Genomic DNA, 24570 nt, shown 5'->3' with positions numbered 1-24570 from the left:
AGAATGGCTATTAAATTACTGACAGTGTATATATGCTGCAATATACATCTCTACTCATCAATAAAATTAGGACTCCTAATGAAACTGTTAAATATATTTTGACAATAAAATGCTGGACTTTCTTTTTTTTTAAAGGTTTATTTATTTTTATTGGAAAGTCAGATATGCAGAGAGGAGGAGAGACAGAGAAGAAGATCTTCCATCTTATGATTCACTCCCTAAGTGGCTGCAATGGCTGGATCTGAGCCAATCCAAAGCCAGGAGCCTGGAGCCTCTTCCAGGTCTCCCATGTGAGTGCAGGGTCCCAAGGCTTTGGCCCATCCTTGACTGCTATCCCAGGCCACAAGCAGGGAGCTGGATGGGAAGTAGAGCAGCCGGGATTAGAACCGGTGCCCATATGGGATCCTGGGCATGCAAGGCAAGATTTTTAACCACTACACTATCGCACTGGGCCCAAAATGCTGGATTTCTACCATTGTCTGTACCAACAACACCGTGATACACTTAAATACACAATGTTAGATTGTTGACTATTGCTGAAGGACTATGCCATGGGAGAAAACAGAAGGGATGGGGAGTGGAAGGGGGGATCCTTGTGCCTATGGAACCATATCATAAAAATTAATCGTAAAATACATATGAAACACATGTGTGGTTGTTGAAAACAATGATTAATCTTCAATAAGAGCATTTCATTAAGAAATGTAGAATGTAATCTGCCTATTAATCATTCGACATTCTGAGTCATTCCTGATTGTGCATACAAATATTAGTTGGTAATATTGTTTGGGCTGCTGGTTCTTATAGCTGAGAGTGCTACAAAAACAATATTCATACTTCAACAATAAAGTTGCTAAATTGGGCAATAGTTCAAAACCTATTGTGCTAATAAAGTGGAGTTTTGAATTACAAAGTTGTGCATTATCTACCGCTATTGTATTTTTTTGTTTTCTGAGAAAAAAAAAAGCAAAATCATTCTTGCATACTTGGTAAAGATTTAGTTATTTGAAGCTATCTAGGAGCTCCACTAAATTCAGCTCATAATAATTATTTAGATGGCCTTAACATTTTCTTTTTTTTTTTTTTTTACCATATTCTGGAAGATCCTACTCTCTCCAATCTCTTACCACATGCTAAAGAAGTTACTACATATGAGGCCGGTTTAAATGGAATTATATTGATTGGCTGTGTTTCTCCACTAATATGACAAGATAATGGCAAATGAAAATGTCATTTTAAAATAGACATACAGGGAGACTGCTAGTTGATAAAGAAAGCATTGATGTGTTAGAGATGCAAGCAAAGGAACTTCAATGTGTCCTAACAAATGCACAAAAGTGAAGCAGAGCCAAGAAACATACTCTTTCAGACATACGAGGGAATGTAGCCATCCTAGCATCTTAATTATATGCATCTTGACCTTAGAATTGCAGGATAACTATTTTCAATTCTTTCAAACAACTTGATTTGTACTAATTTGCTATAGCTCCCCTAAGAAAATCAATTGTCTCACAGTGCTTTAATAATAATTTAATAGTACCATCTAGTATAGAGTCTATTTCAGTTCTTTTATAGTTTATATTGTTATTGTTTCTCACGTTAGTCTTTGCAAGTATGAAACCCCTTTTTCATGTCTTATTAGTACTTTCTTTATGAACATAAAACTTGTTTTGCAAAAGTATTGTCAGTGCAGTAGCAAAACTATAAAGACATATAGGGAATCCAGAGTGATCCTGACAACCTCTTAACAGAAGGTCATACGTGCAGAGCAGGGAGTGACCCAGAGTGGAGCAGGTGGACAAGAGGAGGCTTGTATCCCAACCCTGGAGACTTCCAGATCCTCACCAAGGACCATCAGTACAGACACCAAGGAGTATATCCCAACTGCCAAGGAGACCACGGCAACTGGAGTGCCTTTGGAGGCCAAGAACTCTGAGGTCATCCACTCCCGCTTGGATCTACTACAAGGGATGGAAGAAGCCCAAATCCTTCCTCGCACGAGTCAATGTCATTGGAACAACAGCCAGGAACCCTAAGCAGTCTGCAGAAACAGAAGAACAGTAAACTACCTTCGGGAATCAGGAGAGGAACTTTGTTTGGTCTTTATTTAGTTCCAATTTTGGATCCACACCCTCTCTTGCAACGACCATCAGAGTCGCTCTGGAGCCGCCCCCCCCCCCCAAAAAAAAATTAGATTAGATAGACGGAGAACCGGGAGAGCTCAGTACCAGACAGGAAATGGTCAGCCTGGACTCACATATACTTTACTAGGTAGGACACAAAGATAAGTTATTCCTCACTAAGGTACTGAAGATTTCTCTGCACACCCCTCCTAAAATAGTTCTGCACCTCAACTGTTGACAAATGCCATGTTAGAATTATAAGCCAGCATGGACTATCCCCAAATCCACCAAGTTCAGTAAAAATTATGCTTCAACACTACAAACTACTAAATACAAAAATGAAAATAGACACGAGACAGCTGAATAGTATCCTATATCCATTTTAAGGTGTATAGCAGCCAGTTGTGTATATACTAAAATTGAAACATCAATGAGGTAATCACAGGATGTGGTTAAGAACTTGCGTTTTCTAATCACATTGGTCACTCAATACCATGTCAATTAACTCCATAAGGTTGTAAACCTTTTGTCATGTTTTGTTGTGGCATTTAATGGGTCCAAACGATATTCTGCCAGCTCTGTGTTCAGACCAGAGATGGTCTCCCCAAGAAACGGTTGAACTTATCTGGACAATAAGATGCTGGACACTATGCAAAGTACATGCTTGCAATGAAATAATTCTGACTGAATTTGAGCTGTAATACTGCAATAAGGTGGAGGAAACCACCATGGGGAAAGGGTATGGGGAGGGGTTGGGGGAATCCCAGAGCCTATGAAACTGTGTCATAAAATGAAATGTTAAAAAAAAAAAGTACTGTCAGTGACAAACAGTTATTACAGCATGCATAATTTTGAGTTACAGTGTCATATGCACGTAAAAATACTTAAATATTACTGAAATCACTAGTGATTTTCAATTATATTTCACGCTATGTATTTTAGGAATTTTCTGTTTGTTTTCTTTAAAAATACATTATCTTGTGGATTTTACCTAAGCTTATGCTGTGGAAAAATGCTGGAGTAGGTAAATAAGTAAGGTAGAAAGCACAGGCATTTTAAAAATACAAATCTTTGGCACAGCAATGGGATTTAATGGTTTGTTGGTTTCAACACAGTTGCTGTCTTCCCCTATCTCTGTCTTTGCCCAGCCACCATCTCAGTTGGACATGGAGCAAAGCAGATGGACAAAAAGGTACAATGTCTCAAGAGAAAGAGGTCTAGATTACTAAAAGCACATAGCCAGCAAACTGGGCCTGACAATGGAAACTTACCAGAGATAGCTCAATACATGTATAATTTTATGTTATTCTGAGCAAGAATAAATACATTTTGTACCTAAGAGCATACTTGGAATAGTAGTCAGAAAAATAGATAAAATAAATTTTTTAAAGATTGAAAATGTCACTAAATTCATGTGAGGACACAACTGAATGATCTTCCTAGGGTAGGAATTTCTCCTTGAGAGAGAATTAAGCACACAAGGATGCTGTATTCACGCGATGATACAAATGTGCCGTCCCAAACCATCTTGTCTCTCACTCAAGTAAGAAATCATCCCCAGGAGAATTAGAACATGATATGTAGACATAGTAATTATAACCTAAAAGCAAAATCCATAAATTACTTTCACATAATATTTACATGATGGATTTGTGATTTACGATAAATGTCATTTTTCCTTTTGTAATACACTTATTTTTATGATTTCAGAACAAAAAAATAACAATTTCTTAGTAATACAACAAAATGGACACAGAACTGTATTCTTTGAAAGTTTTATTTAAATCCTTCATACCTAATTAAATTGATGAAAAAAATTCTTAATTTAAGTCAAGTGTGTTCTGATGCACCTAATCAGTGTTGCTATTAATGTTTTACTTTGGGGACTAAATCAAAATAAAAATGGAATAAAAATAAAAAGCCTTGCTATAAGACATTTTTAAAAATATGCTCTAGTTAGTTAGTAATTATTCTAGGTACCAAAATTCCACAAACTGAAATAATATAGCTTTAAAATAAATATCTGTAAAATCAAGCTAATGCATTGTCTCTTGGACAATGAAATGCACACACTTGCCATCATAAACGCTTATCTCAATGCAATAGACAATTTACTACAAATTTTAAATGTTGAGTAAGTATAATATCTTCTTTTTTTAAAAGATTTATTTATTTTTACTGGAAAGGCAGATATACTTAGAGGAGGAGAAACAGAGAGGAAGATCTTCATTCCGTTGGTTCACTCCCCAAGTGAGCGCAATGGCTGGAGCTGAGCCGATCCGAAGCCAGGTGCCAGGAGCTCTTCCGGGTCTCCCATGTGGGTGCAGGGTCCCAAGGCTTTGGGCCATCCTCGACTGCTTTCCCAGACCACAAGCAGGGAGCTGGATGGGAAGCAGGGCTGCAGGGATTAGAACTGGCGCCCATATGGGATCCTGGGTATGCAAGGCGAGGACCTTAACCACTACCCCACCGTGCTGGACTCGTATAATATTTTCTATGTTGCTACTTTTAAGAATTACTAGGGAGAAAAATTACTAGGAGCAAAGCAATTCTAAAAGCAGCCTGTGGCATTTCAATGGCAACTTTAGTATGAGCTTGATGCATATATAAATAGGAAAGCTGGTTTGAAAGTGTTTATATTTATTGATAGAACTTTTGCTTTAATGTAATATGAGTTGTACCCATTATTTACATGTAATTTTGTTATAGATAACAGAAAAAGAAAACTTTGTACTGCTACTGATATTACATGTGTCCAACCAGAGCCAATGAACTCAAAGCTTGTTGAGATAATCAATTATCACATTGCTGTAGAAAGTGATTTTTAAAACCTGCACTATAATGCTACTTTGTATGTTTCTTACTGAGAAACTTGGCTTTTTTATATAATAAAATTTGTAGCATACATAATTATTCTCTAGCTCGTTTGTTTATGCCTAATAGCACTGAAAATCTGTTAATAATACATAATAAAATTGTAATAATTACTGTTTCTGGTTGCATATTTCATTATTTTGGATTATGATAAATAGTTGTGCTGCAATGAAAAAGAAAGACATAAGGATGTGTGTTGTCTTTTTAATTGCATTTTAACTGTGTATGTAAGGAATATGTCATCATCATCATTATTTCACTGATAAATCAGTTGTGGCACAGGACTGTAAACGACCCATGGGAGACCATATCTCACATTAAAGTGTCTGATTCACTTTCTGGCTTTCACGCTTCCTTTTGGTTAATGTGTCTGGAAGGCAATGGTTTATGGTCCACAGACATGGCTTCCTGCCATTCATGTGGGAGCCCTAGATAAAGTTCCTGACTCCTGATTTGGACCTCATCCAGCTTGACTTTTGTGGTCATTTACAGAGTGAACCAATAAATGAAAAAGATTTCTCTCTTTCTCTTTCTCTCTGTGTGTTTCCCACCTCATCTGATACTGCCTTCTGTCTTTCAAAAAAAAAAAAAAAACAAAAAACAAATGAATATTGAAAGGGTAACCAAATAGGTTTTATAAAACATACAGGCAGACTGGAACCAGTTCACACTGCTTATTGAGAGGAAGTTTGAGACCCTCTGGATTCTAAATCAGTAGCTTGCAAACTGCCACCTTGAGATTATTTACATCACAGAAGTAAACAAACCTGCAAATAAGAGAGATGTTTTTCTGTTTTGTTTGTTTTGTATTGTTAGGAGAGCTGGTTGTTCAACATTTACAACAGAGCAATGTAAACATAAAGTGTGATATAAAAATAAATCCTGACAGCTCTTACAGCGTTAGAAAGACTTTCCTCGACTATTGCAGAAAATATGTGATTATTTTATATTGCAAGGCAAAAGGGGCTTTGCAGATGTAATTAAGACTTGGGGTTTTAAAATAGGAAGCTTTATTTGAATTATCCAAGAAGGTAAAATCCAATTCTGTGGCTTGTTATAAGTTCAGGATGTTCTGTTCCTAAGGTCTATTATTATGGGACCGAGGTGGCTGTGAAGAGGTTTAAAGTGTGAGAGGGACCCAATTCTGTAGTTAATGTTGAAATCAAATACTACCAAAAGTAAAGTACTACCACAGACCTGAAAAGATTGAAAGGGTCTCAGGACAGGAAGGGAAAGAATTCCTTGCCTTTTGCAGGTGAGAACAAAACAGAGAATAAGTTGAATTCCTGTTGACTTCTAATTTAGGACTTATAAGATGATTTGTCGTTTTACCAGCTGAGTTTCTGGTGATTCTCTGTGTCAATAATTCTCCTATTATCCACTTAAAGTCTGTTAAAGCAGACCATCAGAAATGCCCCAAAAGGAGACTATCAGTATAATTATAGAGACTAATGGTAAGAAATGAAAAAAAATATCATTGTGAATGTGCACTAATAAAATGGTCCACTTCTGATTCAACTTCCCTGCCTGGGAAAGTGTTGGGTTCCTGCCACCATATGGGAGACCCTGAGGATGCACCTCTGCTTTGGAGATTCCCAGCTTCTGCTAATGGTGACATTGGGGCAGTGATTAATGGATGGAAAATATCTCTCTGTTTCTCCTTTTGTCCTTATAGCTCTCCTTTCTAAAAGGAAGTAAATAAATCTGTTTTTAAAGAAGCAATTTATGCATTTTTTAAAAAATTAGAACATAGTTACAATGAAGACATATTCTACCCTTCAAGTAAATCAACAAAGAAAAATTAAATATGTCTTAAAATTTACAGATCTAAAAAGTATTTAAAATTTCTTTTAATAAATCAATATACTACTAAATAGAGAAGAATCACAAATAGGCTGCTTGCTGGGAGCAAATAGTCATTCAATCGAGAAAGGTTAGTTAAAAAATGATTTTCAGGTAAATTTCCAAAAAGATAGCAGGCTTAATACATTTTAAGTGAAATATAAATAATTTCATTACCTAAAAAAGTAAAATTCTCTTTAGTTGATAGCTGGAGGGAAGAGATGAAGCATTACCCAAGTATATGACAATAAATAATTTTGGACATTGTAGCAGAATATACGCCACTACCATTTTCTTCATTATCAAAGACAGTCTTAAATCAATGAATACCTGCTTCTTATTAATGACGCACAGAGAATTAATTTGCTTTACACTGCTTCCAGGAATATTATTTAGAATACTTGAGATTTCATATCATATGAGCTTATACTGTTTAAATTCAGGGGTGCTTTGAATAATGACCCTTAAATTACAATGAGCAAATTACCACAACACATAAATATTGGTGAAAAAAGAATTATCTTTTCAGAATTATATAACATGTCTAATGATTATCCTCTTCATTAAATGTAATTATACCAATACTCCCAATTGTATCATTTCTTATCCTGAGGTTTTACATATCTGTAGTTTACCATTAGATTTTCAATTCACAATAACAGATTACCCAGCAAAATATTTCACTTAAAATTATTTTTAATATTCCTCAAATCATATTTCGAAATATTGCTAAAACCGGGCTTTGAACATTTTATAGGTAACACTCCACTCGTTCCTCTTCTTCCGTGACAAGACCAAAGAACCTGGTTGATACTAATCTAGACGGGCATTCGCAGCTCATGAAAGATTCATCACTGCTAATCAAATCAGAGAGAAAACCCACCACTCTGCACCACTGGAGACATTTCATGTCCTGAATATTTCATAAGAAGGGGGCCTTGGCCGAAGTGGAAATTCTCAACAGCTTCAGATTGCGTGCAAATGTTTGCTTCAGCATTCTAGCACAGTTCAACTGGAGCACAGCAACAGCCCCAGAGAACCTAGAGTGATCCTTATAAATTATGGTAATTCCATGTTACATGATTGTTGCTTGGTCACAACACCTTCTCTTGATTCCTCTTGCTTTGCCAGCAATCTCCCACTTGCATGATTAAGTGGGAAGAGTGGCATGGGAAAAGTGGTGCTAACACTATGACAAATGTATGTTTTGACTGCTTAAAATTGAACTCAATTGTTGTGCTGCAGAAACATCAAAACACAATCAAGAATTGATACTAAACTTCAGAGTCAGGAGACTTGGTGTAAAGGTAAGGCTGGAAAGCCTTGGAAAAGGTTGTTCAGTTTGTCAAAATTTGCATCACCAATTTTTCTTTACACAGATGCACAATTCCCTGCTTTAGCTCCCTCAACACATGTGAAGAAATTCTTTTTCTTTATCTGTACAAGTGTTTTCTCTTTTTCACAGAGATTTTTTAAAAAGTATCTTCATGAATGTTTGGAATGCTAAGTGAAACATAATTTATCTACGTAGGCATATTTCTTAGTATGTATAATGTATATATATATATGAAAATAAAATAATAAATGTAAAAATATGTAATAACATTTTTAATTTCATAAGAAGAAAGGAATGTGTTCATGTGAATCTTAGCAAACCATTCCATATTTTACTTTTGAAATTGTGACAATGAGTTCTATTTCTTCATATATTCTCTTATTTTATTACTTTTTAATGTCATTTATGGTATTTTTCCTGTTTTCACACTACAATAATACATTATCTAAAGCTTAACTATTTACACATGCCAAATGAAATTTATCGTTTGTATATGTACTTTGTATATCATTTGCATATACCTTTTGTATATATATATCATTTATACATTTTATATACCATTTTCTAATTTAAATGCTTTTACTTGAAATCCAGTCTAGAAACAAGTTTTATAGAATCACTAAGAAACATTCATGAATTAAAGTACATGGATAATGTAACAATAATTTAATGCCTTAAATTCAGAGGATTTACAAATAGCACAAAATAACAAAGATATGTAAGAAAAAGTTTAACTTCCTTTAATTTTTGTACGAATAGAAAATCCCTCAGATATATTAATGAAAATGTTAGTTGGTAGTTCTCCTTGTTGGCATATATCCAGTTAATTAATATGGCAATAGTAATGAGATGATAACAATATTAATTAATTAATTAAAGAGAAAAATAAAAATGAGATAAACAAGCTACATGTTATTACTAAAACGGATTTTGGATTTAAAATAAACATTTTAGTTATTAATGAAAAGTACCTATGCTTCTGTTCTTGTGTATCATGATGAGTTAAAATGTACAAATTAAAACTAAATAAATATTCAATCTGACTTATGTCAAATACTTTGTAGCATAAATGTAGACAAAGTAGAAAACAATGTGTAATTTATAAAATTATTCAAGTGGTATGTGTTTAAGTATGTTAGATAGTTTCCAGGGCAGTCAGGATTTGAAGAGTCAAGATTGCATTGAAAAGAAGGCTCAGTTTATCCCTATTGAATTCAGAGAAGTTTGATGTTATAATATGATGGAGAAGAGTAAACACAGTATTAATATGAACACTGCTCTATTTTGTGTATTTGGCTACTTCCACTGGAAATCATGGTAAACAGGTGTTGTCTATGATTCCAGAATTCTAATATGCTTATGATGTCACTGAGTTCAAGAAGTTACATCATCTGCTCTGCAAGTGACAGAGGTTGTTAGTCCAGCTCCACTGAGATAGGGGTTAGAGTCATCTTCAGCCACTCAAGACGCACTTCAATCAAGGACTTCTGCTAAATAATTCTGCATTGATACAGCCTAATGAATTTTTATATTTCTTCTACCTTGATCACGTATTGTTATGATCCATCCTCATATAAACATAGTCTCATATATCTTGTAATTTGTTTTGGTATGGCTTGAACCTTCCAATGGCTCACATTTTGCATCTCACTCTATAGTGTCTGCTGATATTTGAGCCTGGTTACGGATTTGGAATCAGTGAGAAATACAGGCTTAAGATCCATTGGTTTCTATTGTTCCTAGCATGGCAGCTACCCCAGTAAAAGTCTCTATCCACTTTAAAGTGAAAGGGAACTAACATCTTTAGAGAAGAAAAAGAGATGTTTCTACTATGAAAGGAGCAAAGCTATGTTTATGACAAAATTCTTCTGTTACCTTATTTTACCCATAAATTCTGGACACAATATAACAAAGTTTGATAGTAAGATTTCTTATGAGTTTTAACTTTTAAACTAAGAGATCCATGTCTATAGGCAGAAACAGAGAGAAGTATATTTGTGTACTTGCAATGCAAGGCTGGATTCACAGTGAAACAGCACAGAAGTCCCTACATTGTTGGGAGGCACCTCAATGGCAGCACGATGGACTTCTGAGGGCGCTCGGGAGACACCTCATGAAAGATTGGAGAGGAGAACAATGGGGGGATGAGAAAGAGGGAGGAGAAGCCACAATGCCTATTCAACTGTGTCATAAAATAAAGGGTTTAAAAAAAACAAGATACCCCATGAAACTGATAATTCAGTTTTTTTTTTTTGCAAGTCATCCATCAGTGTGAAAAAACAGCAAGCTTGGTTTTCAGATATCCCATTCACAAGCTAAAGGAACTAAGGACTGTATTACATCATTGTTTTGCACAATTTTGCTTATGACACTCCTAGAAACTTCATTTTTTATGCACATCAAGCTTATAACTTAAAGTAATGAATTCACTTTATTTGCTTTGATTGTCCAGTTACTTTCAGGGCACCTAACATCTCCATGATGCTTTCTAACTTTCCTGAAGTGTAGGACAGTCGAAAATGCCTGGTGGTTTAACTCTTACCTTCTAGTTTCACTTTTGATCAAATCAAACTATTGCTTAAATTTAATTTAAATGGTTGGTTTACATTTTTCATCACATTCTGTGGATTATCAGTGTTGCATTTCTCTTAAAGATATAATCATTAACACATTTATAAAAATTATAACAGGTACCTAATTTCATACAACCCATAGTTCATTCTGAAGATTCTTGAGACCATTTTTAGTACAAATTACAACTTTCACATGATTCATCTTGGCCACAAAGGATGTGAAGTTCTTTGTCAGAGGATGGACAATAGAGCAGGCTGGACAGCTGCTCTTACCAAGCTCTGTAGCATTTTCCTGGGTGTTTGGATGCACTCAGGAGGACTGTAAAGGCTGGACTGAGCTGATCCAAAGCCAGGAGCCTGGAACCAGGAGCTTCTTCCAGGTCTCCCACATGGGTGGAGGGTTCCAAATCTTTAGGTCATCATCCTCTTGTCTTCCAGGCCACAAACAGTGGGCCAGATGGGAAGGGTGCAGTCAGGGAACAGAGCAGCATCCATGTAAGATGCTGGCACTTAAAAGCAGAGGATTGGTAAACTGAACCTTCACACTGGCTCCAGTCCAGTTAAACTAATGGTTGTTCATTGTCCATCCTTCATGCATCAGTGGATTATATATTTGTAAATAGTCTCAGAATGAGAGACTTTATATATACATACACATGAGTATTTACAACAGATACCTTATTTATATTAAATTTCACATGATTTTCATGATTCTTGAAATAAAAGTAGTAATGTTTGTTTATTTATTTATTTATTTTTATTGGAAAGTAAGATTTACTAGAGAAGGGTAAACAGAGATCTTCCATCTGCTGATTCATTCCCCAAGCAGCAGCAATGACCAGAGCTGAATCGTTCTGAATCCAGGAGTTTCTTCTGGGTCTCCTATGCAGGTGCAGCGTCTCAAGGCTTTGGGCCATCCTCAACTGTTTTCCCAGGCCCCAGGCAGGGAGTAGTGATTTTAAAAGATTTTGAAATATCCTCCACTTCTAGGTTGATAGAGTGAGAAACTCGAAATATGTCCATAAACCTCTCAGGATCACTTCTCAGGACATAAAATCCACATACCTCTCCCTGCTGTTCAAGCCATTCCAGGGTCTCCTTGGACATTCTAAGTATATTGAAGTTGCTGTGTTTTCAGTTCAGACAGCATAGAAGTCCAAGTTCAAGGCACTGGCATCTGGTGAGGTCTCCTCGCTGAATCCTCACGTAGTGGAAAGCATGGGCCAGTGAGTTTTGCATAGAGAGTGTGCGTGTGTGTGTGTGTGTGTGTGTGTGTGTGTGACAGAGAGAGAGGAGAGTGAGAGAGAAGCAAAACACTACAGGTATTGTGTTATATGATTGCAAGGATACATGCCTTGTTAAGCTGCTATATTCAAAGTTACGTTGAAATTTCGTATATGTTATAATGGAAGCTTCCAATAGTAGGTCTTGAGCATATTCTTGTTAAATACTTTTATTAATTACTTCTGCAAAGACATGGGTTACATGTAATGAAATATACAGGTGACCTTTAGATAGAAACACTATGTGTCAAGGTAAAGAGAAAAAAGAAAGAAAAGAAAAGCAAACATGAAGGAAAACACAGCAACTAAAAGCTGTTGTTAAACAAGAGCAATGAAAATGATATGCAACAAATTTAAATTTCACAGGGATAAACTCCAGAAATAGGCTCATAGTAATATATTAGAAAGAATAATATTTTGAAAACTTTATGACAGATTTTTTTGCAAATTCGATTTATTTTGAATTAATATTTAGCAATCTTATGCACTTGTCAGTAAGTCTGCCTAAGTTTACAGGAAAGGAAAAAAAGCAGTGTATTTGACTTGGGTCTGAAAGTTATCTAATAAAAGAAATTACAACATCCCACTTACCTCTATTATTAATGTACTTGTAAGGTCAGCCCTAACACACTTGCATCTTTATTTCTAGTTAGATGGAAGACTCTTCTTAATTGGCCTTCATACCCCAAGGCTGTTTCAACACATTTGGAGACTTGTTATTCATTAGCTTATTTGCTTTCATAGTCAATTTTGATGGATAAAAGATAGGAGGCTAAACATTGTGCATTTCATATGCAGAAAAAGAAATGCACATTTCTGGCAAACACTAATTGGCTTTACACATTTTGGTTGGTATGGCAAAATATCATAAAGCAGGTGGTATATGAACAGCAGAAGCTGTCTCCTAGTTTAGATGCCCGGAAGTCCCACATCCAGGTGGTAGCAGTGTTGCTGTCTTGTAAGGACCTGATTCTGAGATAAAACATGGCTGTGTTTTCTCCCAGTCCTCATAGGACAGAAAGGGAAGCAGGACTTGCCTGTCTTTTTTACTGGAACTAATGTGTCTGATTAATGAAGTAAACATTCCATAAAACTCCAGTTCCTAATACTACCATTTGGGGAGTGAGGAGTTCAACAAATTAATGAAGAGAGGATAACAAATATGATTTTGTATTGATCAAAAACACATATGGGTATACAAGTCATGGTAGCTTTGTGACTGTTGTTATATTCATGAGAAAAATGTATTGTTTTTTGGAATTATCTTAAGCAACTCCACAACTATTCTCTCTGTGTTTGTATGTGTATATACTTCTAATATCAGATAAATTACTAGAGACAGATTAAAAACTTTTCCCTTTATGTGGTATGATTTTCTGTGTAGCTTTAAATGGTAGCATTCGGAGTTAGAAATGAACCTGCTCCCAACACCCTCCCCCCAATTTATTGCATTTTCTAATCAGTGTAGATATTTTATTTTCCTGGACTATCTAGAAAGACAGAAAATAAGAAAGAACTGGCTATATCTTGTTAGTGTCATGAGAATGTAAAAGCCACTTGCATTTAGAAGCTATTTTCAAATAAAAGTGCTATTCTACAATTGGAAAGTACAACAGCTAACAGTTATGTTTGTTTCCTGGCGTTGTAGATAGACAATGGTAGAAATCCATTTTAAGCCAGTGTTAAATTCTTATGCATTTGAAAACTTCCATAATATTCTTACTTTGAAATTCTCTCCACACTTGAAATGGGTTCCCTCAAACAGCTCTTGCTTGATTTTTTATCTTTGTAAATTTTGCTGCAATTCTCTGTATGAGCTTTTTCTCAATACACTTCTAAAATGTGCTTCATCGATTTTTAAAAGATTTATTTATTGTTTATTTTGATTGGGAAGTCAGATTTAGAGAGAGGAGATAGAGAAAGATCTTCAATCCACTACCTCACTCCTCAAGTAGCCACAATGGCCCGGGGCTAACCTGATCCAAACTCAGGAGCCAGGAGCTTCCTCTACGTGGGTGCAGGGTCCCAAGGCTTTGGGCTTTCCTGAACTGCTTCCCCAGGCCGAAAGCAGGGAAGGAAGGGAAGTGGAGCAGCTGGAAATGAACCCATGCCCATTTGGTATTCTGGCATGTAAGGTAAGGATTTTAACCAGTAAGTTATCACTCGGGGCCCTGCTTCCCAGAACTTGAGACAAGTTTTTTCGTGTTGCTGATGAGTAGAGAACGTGATGATTCATTAACTGCCCTGTTTTGAGTTTCTGCTCCTATCAAGTTTGGTTCAGATCAGACAATCACTGTAATAGCAGTTATAATATTCTGACCTGTGAACTTAATATGATTTGTGACTTTACATGAACAGTTATTATGTTTAATTTCTCACACCACTCATGCTCTGTATGCTGCAAAATTGATTTCTAGATAAGCAGCCTATTTTATATTTAAGACAATTAAATGATAGCTTGTTGATTCAATATGCTCATCACTGTTTCTTCCATCCCCCCTGCCATCCTTCTTCCCGTTCTTCTTACCTCTTTCTTTCTTTCTTTCTTTCTTTCTTTCTTTCTTTCTTTCTTTCTTTCTTTCTTTCTTTCTTTCTCTCTCTCTCTCTTTCGTTCGTTCTTTCTTCCTACATTTGGAGTCCCCTTTTAACTTTTTTGTTGTGTACTTACGGTATAAAGCATGACAAATATAGTATTAAATAATTATTATCATGTTGATATACATATGCATGAGTCAGCTTATTTAGTTTTGCATGTTTCTTGAGAATATCTAAAATTTATCTCAGAAAATTTCAAATGTACTTTGCTGCTATAACTCTAGAGTTTACTCATTTTCGCATCACTGAAGTTGTATTCCTGATCAAACAGAAGCTCTCCATCCTTATCCTTGCATACCCTGAAGACAACTTTTTCAGTCTCAATTATGAATATGAGGATTTAGATTCTATATACAAAGAGAGCATAGAGTGGTTGTCTTTCTAGGTCTAGTTTATTTCACCTAGCATAAGTTTTTATAATCCCATTCATTTTGTCACAAAGAGCAAGGTTTCTTCTCTGTTAAGGCCAAAGAGGCCTATTTCTTTATCTTTTCATTGGCATTTAAGTTATTTTATATTCTGGACATCACAAACAATTCTTCAATAAACAGGAGAATATAAACTTATTTTGAGGTCTTGCTTTAACTTGCTTGAATATATACCTAGGTTTCAATTGCTGCATCATAAGGTATAGCTACTTCTTTGTTTCACAATATTTGCAGCACTATACAGTCTTACTTGTAGTGTTCATGGATCTTCTAAATCATCTTTCTAAAATAGATGAGAAACACACAATTTCGTATCTATAAGTTGCACATTCTTTTTATTTTTTTGAAGTAGTGAAAGATTTTTAATAGCATCAAATATGCTCTTATGATACCGTTATTTCTCCATCTACAAGAGCTCAGAACAGATCATGAACATTGATTATTGTGTGTCAACTCTAAAAATATGCAACTGATTTAACTTTCTGATACCTAGATTACCACAAAAATTATCCTTGTCAGACATATAAAGAAACAATAATGTCAATCTAACATGTATTTCTTAATAGTTACTGCATTATTGTTAGTTAAGCATATAATCTTCTGAAAAGTAACGGAATGATAAACTATTAATTTTATGTATACCACATTGTTTAGTAAACTATCATAATATTATGTTGAATTGACAGGTTTTCCATGATGCTTTAACTACATTAATAATTAGATAATCTTCACATGCACAAACAAGTGTCTGGCACAGGTAATTAAGCCACTGCTTGTTATACTTGTATTCTGTGTGGCAGTGCTAGTTTGATTGCTAGCTGCTCTGTTTGTGAACCAGCTCCCTGCTAACACATTGGAGAAGTCAATGGATGATAACCAAACTCTTTGGCCTCTGCCACCCATGTGGGAGATCCTGATGGAGTTCCCTGGTCTTGGCTTTGTCATGAATGAGTTCCAGCCACACAGGCATTTGGAGAATGAACCAAGGGATGAAAGATGACTTTTTCTGAATATGTCTTCCTCTGTTTGTCAGTCTAATATTCAAACAAATAAATCTTCGTAAAAATAAAACAAAATCACAATTTTAGCAAAATATTTTTGAATTAATTATAATTGAGAAAGCATATGAAATTTTTTAACTCAAAGTAAGTCATTGGAAGTGTTACTCAGTTAATACATATAGTTATTATTATAATAATTAAGAATATTTTAGACATTTGGAAGGATTTAACTTACATAATAATTACTCATTTTTAAATTATAAATAACTAGCTTCATTTTTTTGTTTCGCTGTGCCTAATTTTTCCATTGTGAACTAGTAAGTTTTTACTAGCCTATATGCTGTTTATTCCATTTCAAGCATTTGCTGAATTTAGATACTTAAAAAGTTAATTTTTTCATGTAGGTAAGAGGAATAATTTCATTCATAATTCATAATTAATTTAATCAGATAAATCTGTTGTTCAAAGATAACTGTTTTGTAAGTTTGAAAAAAGGTATAGATAAAATAACAGAGCTGACAAAGATTAATTGTTCCTTTTTATGGAATTTTGAGTTAGTCACCTTTTGTATTAAATCCATGCTGATGGCTATGTAAGTGTAAATAGCAAAAAAGAATTTTTTCAATGTAAGAAAAAAACAAAAATATATTAATTTTCTTTGTATTGTGGTAAGCATATAAATATTTCTAAAACATATGTCTTTAGCAGCTCTGCGATACATAAATGACTTTCTTCTTAAGAAGCTATCTTGGAAATGTAGTCATCAAGAACAATGCCCTTGGGGACCCGGCACAATAGTGTAGTGGTTAAAGTCCTCGCCTTGCATGCACCGGGATCCCATATGGGTGCGGGTTCTAATCTCGGTAGCTCCACTTCTCATCCAGCTCCCCGCCTGTGGTCTGGGAAAGTAGTCAAGTACGGCCCAAAATCTTAGGACCCTGCACCCATGTGGGAGACGCAGAAGAGATCCTGGCTCCTGGGTTCGGATTGGCTCTGCTCCAGCCGTTGTGGCTGCTTAGGGAGTGAACCATCGAATGGAAGATCTTCCTCTCTGTCTCTCCTCCTCTGTATATCCGCCTTCCAATAAAAATAAATAAACCTTAAAAAAAAAAAGAACAATGCTCTTATGGGGGGAATCAGGAGCAATCCTAACAACCTCTTAACAGGTGGTCATATGCATAGAGCAGGGGGGACCCCAGAGTGGAGCAGGTGGATGGGAGGAGGCTTGTATCCCAACCGTGAAGACTCCCAGATCCTCATCAAGAACTATCAGTATGGGGGTCTGTGTAGCGAGTCTGGGCCTCCCCTACTGCTCGCCATGTGGCTGGAGCTGGGGGGAGGAGCCAGGAGGGGCGGGACTGGGGCCTAAGGATCTGAACCTCCTGCAGGCAGCCACCTTGCTGCCTGCCGGGGGCCTTGGGAAGGCCACGCCTCAAGCCTGGGAACACACAGTAGCTACCACGTACACGTGGTAAGCTGCTCCAGGGCGGCCAGTGCGCCATTTGGCGCCAGGCTACGCCTGCTGGCCGCCTGGCCAGAGAGTTTTGGACTTTTGGTTCTTTGACCTGCTGCCTGGGAGGCTTCCTCCTGAACCCACAGTGCTTTGGGGCGTGAAGCACTGTGCTTGCTAATAACCTGATCTGGGAACACCTCAAAGTCTCTTTGGGGATCCCTTCAATCAAAATGGAGGAAACAGAATGCTGGCAATGAGGGAATCCCAAATGAACTTGAGGCTTGCACCTAATGGTCCTCAGAGCAACCACGGGTAGGTGCGTGATTTACTTCTAGGAACAGACCCAATCTGGGAAGTAAGGGGACACCACAATTGGGATGAGGTTCCCACCAAGGGGTGTATGTGCTGGAATGGGGGCTGCGTTCTATCTAGGAAACAGTTGTAGTCTCCCATGGCACTAGTGTGGGCTGGGATTAGATGCACCAGGCCGGTTCAGATCCCAACACCATCTGGTGTTATGGAGAACCAGGGTAGATGTGGGACTGACTAGGCTGGGTCTCACTCCCCTACTGAGCCATGTGTGAGCTGTATGTGGGTATGGACGAGCCATGGCTGGGCTGAAACATCCAACAAGAACCAGAATGGGGTGAAAGCCAGCCAGGAAAAGCCACTGTTCCTTCTAGGACAGGAGGTGAACAGAGTAGGGCTGGCTCAAGGACCCCCTGGCAAGCGCAAAATCTGGCATTGGGAGGGGTTCCGATGGAGGAGCCTGGGCAACTCCTCTGGCAGGACACAGTCCCTGCAGGTAAGTGCAAGAAGCATGATAGGAAACAGCCCAGAATAGGCCATGAAAAGTTTCCCACTGGCATACATTCGGCATGCGTCAAGAGCAGACCAGGCTGAATCAGTTCATGTCATCCACTGGCAAATCCGATCACCAAAACAGAGTGTGGGATGAGCCAGGTTTGGTTGCGACAAAACCAGTACACATTATGGAATGCCAGGGCGTGGTTGCCTGTACTGGATGTGAATGCAGCACCCATCCAGCACACATGAGATCCAGGAAGGAAGGGGCAGAGCTGGCGGGGGGATTAAGGGGCTGGTCCCCTCGCTGGACAGCTACTCCCACTGGAGAGCGTGGGCTGGGATAGAGACAGACCCGACTAAGCAAGGCTACAACACCTGTGCGCTGCATGTGGACTAGATCAGGGCCGCAGCATCAGCTGGCAGAAGCTGGCACTGGGGACTAATTCTGTCAAGTCAAATCACAGGACCACCTAAAGAGTGCATAAACTGGGACAGAGAGACCTGGGAGGGAAAAGTGGGTTCCCTCTTCTTGGGTCACTATTCCCGTGGGAGGGCATGAAAACTGGGACGGGGGCTGGGATGGCTAGATAGAGAGGTACTCAACAACATCTGTGAGGGCTGGATGGTTGAGTTGGTTAGATAGAACTAAGCTTTAATACCCATTGACAAGTACCAGAGCCAAATGGGATGGGGACAGACTGGTCTTCTGCTACACATACTGGCAAACCAGGGTAGGGGGCGGGCCTGGTGGGGGTTATTGTGGGTCACCCCGACTAGGCTGCAGCTCCCACTGGTTGATGTAAGGGCCGAACCAGACTGGACTGCAACACCCATTGGTTCCAGTGCAACTCGGGACCGAAAACAGAACCAACCCAGCAACTGAAACCACCAGCTGATCGGGGTGATGGACTGTGCTGGGCCCTGTGCTTGCTAGAACATACAAGAAACTAATCTGGGAATACCTCAGAGTATCTTTGGAGATCTCCCCAATCGAACTGCTGGACTCAGAACTCTAATCAATAAAAGACAGAAGACAGAACAGGTCAATCATTCATCTCAGCTATATGTTGGCAGCGAAATACTGGGCAAACGGAGACTTTATGATGGACCATATCAATCAGTGGACGACCTCATCTGGCGAAACTGGCAGCGATTCATAACTGGAGAACTATTAACACCACTTGAGCACATATCTCAGAGCATGCCCCACATCCAGGACTTGGGGTGGGCGGGAAACCAGGTGGGGCTTCTCCCTCAATATCCCCCTTTACCTAAGATACATGATGGAAACAATATGGACATAATAGCATTACCCACTTCCCTATCCCCCTGAACCTTTTTTTTTTTTTCTTTTTTTCTTCTTTTTCCTTTAACTGTAATTAACTATGTAAAGATTGTCAACAACAATACAATAAAATAGATTTAAAAAATAAATAAATAAAATAAAAATAAGTAAATCTTAAAAAAAAAAAGAAAAAAAAAAAAACTATCAGTATGAGCACTGAGGACTACATCCCTACTGCCAAGGAGACCACGGGGAAATGGAGTGCATTTGGAGGCCAAGAACTCTGAGGTCACCCACCCCCATTTGGATCTACCACATGGGATGGAAGAAGCCCAAATCCTGCCTCGCAGGATCCGAGGTCATCGGAATGACAACCACGAGCACTGAGCGGTCTGCAAAAACAGAACAGTTAACTTCCTTTGGGACTGGGGAGAGGAGCTTTCTCTGGTCCTTGCCTGGTTCAGACTTTGGGTCCCCACCTTCTCTTGTAATGACCATCAGGATCGCTCCAGAAACTCCTCAAAACAAACAAACAAACAAACAAAAATTAGAACAGTTAAAGAACAACAAGGAAAGCTTAGAAACAGACAGGAAATGGTCAGTGGTGATGTACTTATAACTCATTGAGTGGGACACAAAGATTAGTTACTCATCACTGAGGTATTGAAGATTTCTCTGCACACCCCTCCTAAAAGTGTTCACCTAAACTGTTGACATATGTCTTCTTAGAGTTATAGAGTTAGACCACCTGAAAAACAGCCACGTTCAGCAAAATCATGCTTCAACGCTATGAACTGCTAAATACAAAAAATGAAAATAGACACGAGACAGCTGAATAGTACCCTATAGCCATTTTAAGGTGTATAGAACCTAGTTGTATATAAACTAATAATTGAAATGTCAATGTAGAAGTCACAGGATATAATTCAGAACTTGCATTATTTTTTTTCTCTTTTAACATATTGGTTACTCAACACCATGTCAACTAATTCCATAACGTTATAAATTGTTACTGATGTAATGTCGGGGCTTTTAATTGATCGGGATGATACTCTGCCAGCTCTACCTTCAGACCAGAGATGGTCTACCCAAGAAACCGTTGAACTTATCTGGACAATAAGATGCTGGACTTTATGCTTGGTAGATGCTTGGAATGAAAGAACCTCAACTGAATTTGAACTGTGGTAATGCACCAAGGTGGAGGAATCAACCATGGGGGGATGGGGTGGGGTGGGGGGGAATCGCAGTGCCTATAAAACTGTGTCACATAATGCAATATAGTCAATAAATTATATATATATATATATATATATATATATATATATATACACACACACACATACACAATGCCTTGAGCTAACAGTAACTGTGAAGGGGAGAGCAGGAGTTTAACTTCAAGGACATTTTGCTTCTAGTCTCCAGAATTCTTTTTTTTCATGATGTGAACAGCTTGTTTTTCTTTAAAGCTAATCAGCTCATATATAGTGTCACTCCAATAGATGAGAGGAGAAGCCACACTCAGCTTCCCAACCATCCCAGGGTCCACTGTGTGGGGCATGCTCAAGGTACTCTCGGAGGGCACTGCTCAAGTAGTTTCGGTAGTTCAACAGTTCTGAATTGCTGCCAGTCTCATCATTCCAAGCACGATGGACTCTCTCCTGAATCCGCTGACATAGTCGACCTCAGAGTCTCTGTTTGCCCAGATATTCACAGTCAATGCTTTTTTGGGGTAGCTGATCAGTTTTTTCTTTTCTCTGTCATGGTACCAGGTGTCCACTCAGCCTCCAATGTATGGGCCCAGCGCAGTAGCCTAGTGGGTAAAATTCTCTCACTATTTTCTCTCTCTACTTTTCAAATAAATAAAATGAATATTCAAAAAATTATTTAATAAATGTAAGAAAATAACATATGTAAATTATACTAAAGAAGTGTATATTTAGTGAGAGAAACAGACAGTAAAACAATGTATCACTTATTCATGGGTATGTATTTTTTTATGATGTTTTGTTTCTGTCTCTATTAGTATTCCCAATGATGACCACAATTTGTATATTTTACAAGGAGTTATTAAAATGTTAGATTCTCAGGGGCACAACATGTACATGACAATTATCCAAATGTAATTCTCATTCATTCTCATATTAATGATAATTGCCTTCCATCTTTCTTTTTTTCATTTCTTCTGTTTTTGTTTCCTATGTTACACATAAAATATTTTCAATGTATTGGTCAAAGGATTACAGTTCCACTAAACAAATTGCTCAGCAAGTAAAATAGTATAAAGACCATAATTCAATGAGTATACAGCAGCACTTTAAAGAACAATGAAATGAAAAAATTGTCCATTTCACTCTTACATAGTAAATTTTTTAAAGAAAAATACATATCATTAAATTTATAATTGTGTATCTACATTTTAAAAGGATGTATCGATTTTTATTGGAAAGACAGATTTACAGAGAAAACAAAATATGTAGAAAAAGATCTTCCATCTGATGGTTCACTCCCCAAGGAGCCACAGTGGCCAGAGCTGAACCAATCTGAACCCAAGCACAGGTGCTTCTTCCATATCTCACTCGTGGGTGCAACGTCCTGAAGTTTTAGGCCGTCCTTGTCTGCTTTTGCAGGTCACAAGCTGGGAGCCGGATGGGAATTGGAGCAACTGGGACAGACACTGGTGCCCCTGTGGGATCTTGAAACCTGCAAGAGAAGGATTTAGCCACAGAGCCATTGCGCTGGCCCATGTATCTACATATTAACTGCCACAAATAAGATAAAATATGTGATTTTTTTTAAGATTTATTTATTTTATTACAAAGTCAGATATACAGAGAGGACCTCTTCCAGGTCTCCCACGCGGGTGCAGGGTCCCAATGCCTTGGGCCATCCTCAACTGCTTTCCCAGGCCACAAGCAGGGAGGTGGATGGGAAGTGGAGCTGCTGGGATTAGAAACAGGGCCCATATGGGATCCCGGGGTGTTCAAAGCGAGGACTTTAGCCGCTAGGCCACGCTGCCGGGCCCTGATATTTTTCTATTTGGGTTAGGTTTATCTCACTTACAATAATGCCCTAAAGATATATAGATATATATATGTATATATATATGTGTGTGTGTGTGTGTATTAGATTTCAAAGAAAAATGTATTTTAAAAATGATCCTTCCAGTGGCCATACCACCCTGAACGCACCCAACCCTGGCTGATCTCAAAAATGATCCTTCCCTTACTTTTAAAATGTTTACTTATTTATTACTACTACATAAAATGTGCACATATTGATAGCAGTGATGTTTGAATATGTATGCAGATCACATAATGGATACAATAAGGTAAATTTACATATATATCCTTGAGCATTCATTACTTATTTATTATAGCCATCATGAATCCTTTCTACTAGGTTTAAAATATATATGTAAAACAAGACTCTCATATTAATAGGAATTTATCGCTTATGTGGCATTGTAGCTTACCTAAAAACAATTAGCTACATAAATTACAAAAAAGACAATAGTGGAAAAATTTAAAATGCTGATATTTGTACTTTAATGGCTACTCTAGGAATAGTTTAAAACTTAAATTGTATAACATTTTTTAAGCATGCAAAGTATGTCAGTTGTTAACTCTTTGGTGATAATCTTTAGGATGCTTGTAGGGATAGTTTTGTTACACAATTATGTAATGTATTTAAAGTAACTGTTAATTAATGGAATAAATTATTAAAATTAAAAAACCTTTAAAATAAAAAGTGGAGACATTAACTTGAATGATCAGAAATAAGCTTGAATATTCTGTAAAATTATTTCATATGGAAAATTATGAAATATTTCTTACATGCAATAACTAAAGGGAAGAGTAGTTCCTTTTAAGCATTTTAGATCAATATACAATTTTATATTATAATGAATGATTTAGGAAATATAGCAGAAGTCTGTGTGATATTATTTTCGTGAAACTTTAAGAATTAATGCAAGGCAATATTTTATTCAACATAATAGATGCATTTTGGTTGCTTGATCTAGTTACTGTACATTGGATAATAATAGTTACAATCTTCATTTTGAACACATAAATACTGAGAGTTAGAAATATTCTATTTATAGTTTTAGTACAAGGGTGAATGCACTTATTACACTTCATTGCTTGCACATTTTATACTTAGAAGAAGTGTTAAGAGTCATCTTATTGATTCACAGACTAAGCAATTTCACTTTTTTTTTCATACTTTGACCTACAACCTTATGATCCATTAGGGCACTACAACAGCAAGATGTAGACACATCAACTACAAAGAAACAGAACTAAAATGACACTGTCTCCAGCTGGCGATGCATTAATAGGCCTGAGAATTCAAACGCAGAAAAAGCAATTTTTTCCTGCTGGGAAGTGGAGTTCTCAAGAGAGCCATCTGAGACTAAGAACATGATATGAAATCAATAAAGACCCTATTGTGCTACTGATGTGTCCTGGAAGAGTCATTTTTTATCTTGCTGGTGAATATCTAAAGGAAGTTAAAGCTATTTTACTAATAGTAATTGGATGAATTCTTGTTCATAAGTGGTCTATTTTGCTGTTCATTGTAAAAGTAAAATATACTGTGAGATCCAGTTTGATAAGGCACATCATAAAGATACAGTTGTAAGAATGAATGAATCACATTTTTTTTAGGTTCATTTATTTTCATTGCAAAATCAGATTTACAGAGAGAAGAGAAGGAAAAATCCTCTATCTGCTGGCTCACTCAGCAAGTGGCCACAATGGCTATTGCTGAGCTGATCTGAAGCCAGGATCCAGGAGTTTCTTTCTGGTCTCCAGTGCAGGTGCAAGGTCCCAAGGCCTTGGGGTGACCTCTAGTACATTCCCAGACCACAGGCAGGGAGTTGGATAGGAAGTGGAGCAGCCGATACACAAATCAGTGCCCATATGGGATTCAGAGACATGCAAAGTGAGGACTTTAGCCACTATGGTACC

Source organism: Ochotona princeps, chromosome 3, assembly GCF_030435755.1.
Source record: "Ochotona princeps isolate mOchPri1 chromosome 3, mOchPri1.hap1, whole genome shotgun sequence".
NCBI lineage: Eukaryota > Metazoa > Chordata > Mammalia > Lagomorpha > Ochotonidae > Ochotona > Ochotona princeps.
This window is presented reverse-complemented; position numbering follows the sequence as displayed.